The following is a 6,000-nucleotide window of genomic DNA, read 5'->3' as shown; positions in this document are numbered from 1 at the left end:
CTTCCAGCACGTTCTCCTGTGAAACACCTGTGTCTGTTCGCAACTACACTTGTTAGTTGTCACGTTGCAGTGGGTCGGACCTCATTAACAAAATTCAAGACCCAAGCCTCAGGCCCGATGTGGGCTCGGATTGGACCTGAGCCCTTCTAATTATATATATATATATATATATATATATATATATATATATATATATATATATATATTAAACTTGTGCAAAGTTTAATCATTCGCCCTTTCATGTTTTTCACAGTAAAATTGCGTTTACCAATTTATTGTTTAGAGAAAATAATATTTACATAAGTTAAAAAAAATTATAATTTTTTATGCATTAGTGATCTAACACTTTTTTTTTTGATAAATTAGAGAGTTTTATTAATAAGATTCAGTCAAACACTCATTATTTTTCTAAAATATTGTTAACATTTTAGCAAAATTAAATAATTATGATATTATTAATATATGAATAAACATTGAATAATTTATGTTTTATAAATTAAATTTAACAAATATATTAAAATAAAACTTAAAGCCATGAAAAAAAATTATATTGCTTATGATAATTACTTAGACACTAATGTGACTAGCGTCTACCATTTTCTTAGTCAATGTTTGATAATATTAGTTATTCTAGTAACTGTTAGCTATTTTAATAGCGGTCAGTTATTTTACTAATTATTAATTATTAGATATTAATTTTTAATAATTAACTGTTTATATAGCTATTAAAAGAAAAATTATTTAGTAAAAATAGTTATTATATTAATTAGCTATTAAATATAAAAATAGTGATATAATTTTATTGACTCTAATAAAAATACTCTTTTAACCTCTAAAAGCTAAAAAATGTAATTTTTTTATAAATCACTTTCTCAACCTCTGAACACTAATATTATTACTATGCCACCAAACAGTATAGACAAGAGAGATATAGTTTTGACCATACTTAAAACGCTAAAAATTATCTTAAAAGTTGTTATTGAATAGGACCTTAGTCTTTGTTGGTAAATGCTTTGAGTAACACTTAATTAGTGTTTAAAATTTTCAATTTCATCTTTTTAGTAAATACTACGTGTCAAATGCTTAAACTATTAGCAGATGTGCATTTTCAATTTCTTATCACATAGTAGTTTATACGCCATGACCCAAACGGACTTGAGTAGAATACTGGCCCACTTAGCAACAATCCCCTAGTACCTACTAGGGATCGAACTCATGACATCGACTCTAATACCAATTATAAAATTGAATACTTACCATGTCACACTTTACTCCTCCGTAAGGTATAACATGATCTCGTAGCATACTTAATGAATTACCGCACTTCACCTACTGATAACCTATTGAATACACTACAATAAATTTTAAAACAATTTTACTTCTTTTTGAAGGTGGCGAGCACTTTTAACAAGTATTAAAAACTTTTAATTAACGTTTAAAGGCTATGTAAAATTTTTGACAAATTCTATTTTTCCATAAATTTTGTAAAATTTTCGGCAGAGTGCCGGCTGTAATTGAGAAAAACAAAAAATTTAACCCGTAGAAAAGCACTTCCAAGTAATTCACTTCACAAATGTCAACCACCAAATAACTCAAATCAACCCAAATTCACTCAATTTCCACAATTCATAGTATTTTCAAAACAATTAAATAAACTCATTCACTTTGTATTTAAAATATTTAAATGTACATTCACAATTGAATTTACAAACTTAAATCTCAAAATAATATTATTATTACAAAAGTATTGTACAACTGCTCAATTTTACAAACATACATATAACAATACCATATTTACATCAACCAAATCACAATGGGTATAAATAAAATACCCGTACAAAAATCTTCAAACTGTGCTCTCTTATTACTGTAGCAGCTCACTCTGTTGCTATGTCTTTTTCCATATTTGTGACAGCAAAGGAAGCTATCACTGAGTATAAATTTACTTAGTGGTACACAATAAAATTTAAAATACTATAAATAAAACATGCATTGACAAATCGTAATTCAAACATTTTATAATTATGTTTCACAATTTCAAATCATATTTTAAATATTTCACAATTTCATTTCTCAATTTTTAAAGCTCATTATAACACAAATTTAGTCAAACACTTTAATAAACACAGTGTTACCAATCAATAACACAACTTAGGTCATGACACAAAATTTCCAAACATGCCGTGTTGTACACCACGACAAGGCAAACTCAACCCACTAATCGAAATCAATGAGGAATGTGACTAGCTAGCTAATGAGTACTCATCCAAACTCACCTCAGACTAACAAGCCAGAGATGGAGGAAAATGATCAAATATCAAACTCAACCCTGTAAACAGAGGAGGCACATAGTGGTATTGCCATGCCAAGTGTGAATCAAAATCAATTTCAAAATCATAATATTCAACATTTAAATATTTTATACAAACCACAAATCATATTTTATCTCAAAATTTCAATTTACAAAGTAGGCAACACAATAATTTTCAAATAAAATTTCCAAAGCCAAAACAATTAAAAACTATTCATATTACATATTAAATCAAATTTCAATAAGAAATACTTAAATAAGTTTATTGTGCATAAACATCGTAATTAGTCTTTCCTTATTTCACTCTTGTCGATTCCTTTCCTCGGAAGGCCATTTTTCCACTGAAGTACACAATTAAGATGTTTCAATATTTATCCAAATTATGTTTAACCAAAATTTTAGCAATTGAAATTTGCATTTAAACTTTACTTATATAATTCATAAATTGAATTCTTTGTGTTCTTAATTATGGTGGTTACTATTTATTTGACCATCGAGTCAAAATGTTGACTTTTTCACACTAAATAGGTATACCAATTCTCATTACACCCACAAACCACATTTTGGGTGCCTAATTTGTTGGTCTTAGTTTGCCATTTCAATTTCTAAATCTCCTAAGAGAAAATTTAATTTTTCAGTTTTGGTGCCCTTTTTTGTACTATTCCATTGGTCTAGTTACTGTGAAAATTTGGTTAAGTGTTATTCATAAAAGTTATTCCTTATTGTCTTATCTTTAATTCCCTTTTTGAATCACTCCATTTGAAGTTTTGTAGCCTAAGATATGGTCATTTGAATAGGGCTGGCCGGATTGATGTTACCCATAATTTCTAGGCACTTTATTGGTTCTGGCAGTTTTGAACAACTAAATTTGGATGGCAATTTCACTTGGTTATGGGCAGAATTTGGATTAATGTTCTTCATAAAAGTTGTAGTGCTACATTATACCTTTCCAATGCCACAAAAATCAGGTCATTTGGACCTATCTAGACTAAGTTATAGACAAATGAACAAACACTGTTTATTTGGTCATTTTGGTACAGTGGCAGTGCATAATATTCGGATTTGACCTAATTGTTTACTATGTTAATGTCATTTTCTGGGCATGGTTTCTAAATGAAAAATGTGTCTTTATGTGTCTAATTTCATTCCCAATTGGCCTCACACCAATTGGGTTAGTAAAATTTTAGTTTTTATCCCTGGAAGGGACCTAGGTCAAACTATCAGATTGGGACCCTTTACTAATCTGAATTTCATTTCATTTTCACTCATTCAAACACATCACAATTGGTCACAATTGACCATTTCTAACCTCAATTAGGTCAAAATACATCAATTTACCAATTTCTCAAATTTCCTCCTCAAAACCCTAAGGGTTAAGAACCCTAATTATGTAATTCATGCAACTAATGAGATTAAGGTGTAAAATCAACATCTATACACTAATCTAAGCTTAAATATACTTTTAATTTCATCAAACTAAATCAAACCCTAGTGGATCTAATGGTGGCCGAAATTTTCCCATGGTTCAATTCATAGAATTTTTCAAAATTTTCATGAAATTTTATCAAGCATAACTTAAATTCAATCAATTTTTACTAAAGAAGAGGATTAAATTAGATCCCTCACTTGATGATTTTGAACTTCCAATTCTTCAATTTTTTCTTTAATTTCACTTCTCTCAATCTCTTCCTTGAAGATTAATTTAAGGACTTCTACAAATTTTCTAAGGGATTTATGGGGTGTTTTAAGGTTACAAAAGCTCAAAGGGAGCTTTAATGGAGGAAAGGGAAAAATTTAGAGAGAGAGGAGCAAGAAGGTCATTAGGCCAAGAAGAAGATATGCCCATTTGTTTTAATTTTTTTTTCTTTTTATGTATTAATAATCCAAAATTGACTTAGTCAAATTTCTAATTAAATAAAATTTCATTTATGATATCATGGTGATGTAAATTGGGGTGATGTCATTATTCTTTATTTTCCTTTCTTTTCTTTTTCCTTTTCTTTTTCCACATTTCTTTAATTTATTTCTATATTGCAAAATTTTCATTTCTTCGATTTTATTGGAAAATTAGGTCAGGAGTCACCTCCAGGAGTGAATTGACCAATTTGCCCCTCGTTGGTCCGATCTGGTTTGCAAGTAATTCGATATTTCTTCCGGAGTCCTGACCTAATTATTTGACCTACTTATCAATTCTTTTCTGTGGTTTCTCTTTTCCACTAGGTTCACAATAGTCCTTAGGACTGCGGCGTCACAATTTCTCGTTCAAAATTTGATTGGGACTGACCTCACAGTTACTTCCCAGGAAGGTCATCCATCACCATGACCATCGGCTCATTTAACTTTTTATGCTTTGGTTTTCTTATTTATACTTCACTATCTGGTACTCACTATTTATTTCCATTTAGGGCTTTTCTAGATGTCTTAAACATAGTTCTAATTTTCTTAATTGTCCGGACTAACACCTGTCATCGGAACAACGTAATTTACTAGGTTATGTAAATAGGGGTGTTACAATTCTCCCCCCCTTAAAACAAATTTCGTCCTCAAAATTTTACCCAATATCTATCCTAAAATAGTCATATGTTTGTTTTCTCATAACTTTCATATATTTTCCCATAGCGTCATAATTTGGATAATGGTCCATAACACCTTAACCAAATGTATACATTTATTTCTCAGTTGCTTTACCTCATGTATTAAGATCTTTATAAGTTCCCCATCATACGTTGAATTTAAATCCATTTCACTATTTTAGGGGTAAGCAATTCTGTGTGCTAATGAATCCACTCTTTCTAGGACCTCGTATGATCCTATGGGTGAGAACTTAGTTTTTCTCCTTTCTATAGATTCGTATAATCTTTTTTCCTTTGAATTTGTGTAAAACTTTTAACAATCTAATACAATATTTAATTTGTTTGTACAATACTAATCTTCTCTTACTATCATTCTGCCTAATATTTCAATTCATGTTTCCTTATTGAATGACCATTGTGGTCATATTAGAATTATTTATCTAATAATTGGTCCTTTGACCATTCTAGTCTACAATCTTACTAATATTCATAACATTTTTTTGTTATATCTGAACCAGCTGTTCAAATCTTTACTTCCACAACTCTTCTATTTATCGATATGCAATAATTTATCATATTCTAGGAGATATCTTTCACTAACAAACTCTTCCAAAACTAATTATAAAAAGACTAGTCACTAACGTATCAAAATTGATTTTTATACAAGAGACAATAGGAAAGCAAACAATGCTGGCATTAACATAAAAGTGTGCAGACCCCGGGTCAAACAATATATATATATATATATATATATATATATATATATATATATATATATATATAATTAGTTAAAATTGAGAAAGTACCAGTAACAATGTCAGAAGTCTCATCCTCTTCCCTCTGTCGCATAGTGTATACTCTAGCTAGAGCATTACCTTGTTCTGGCTGATTCACAGTACTTTGACTTCTAGGTGTACTACCCCTACCTCTGCCTCTGCCTCTAATAACTGATGGTGAACTCTTCGGGGTAGAAACTTGGGTTGATCCTTCTAACATAGTAAATGATCTAGAACGGCGTGGACTTATACAATCCTTAGCAAAATGACCAGTCCCTCCACAATTAAAACATGCTCCTATGGCTCTATAACATACCCCACTATGTGATTTACCACAAGT

This window comes from Hevea brasiliensis, chromosome 13 (assembly GCF_030052815.1).
Source record: "Hevea brasiliensis isolate MT/VB/25A 57/8 chromosome 13, ASM3005281v1, whole genome shotgun sequence".
Taxonomy (NCBI): Eukaryota; Viridiplantae; Streptophyta; class Magnoliopsida; order Malpighiales; family Euphorbiaceae; genus Hevea; species Hevea brasiliensis.
This window is presented reverse-complemented; position numbering follows the sequence as displayed.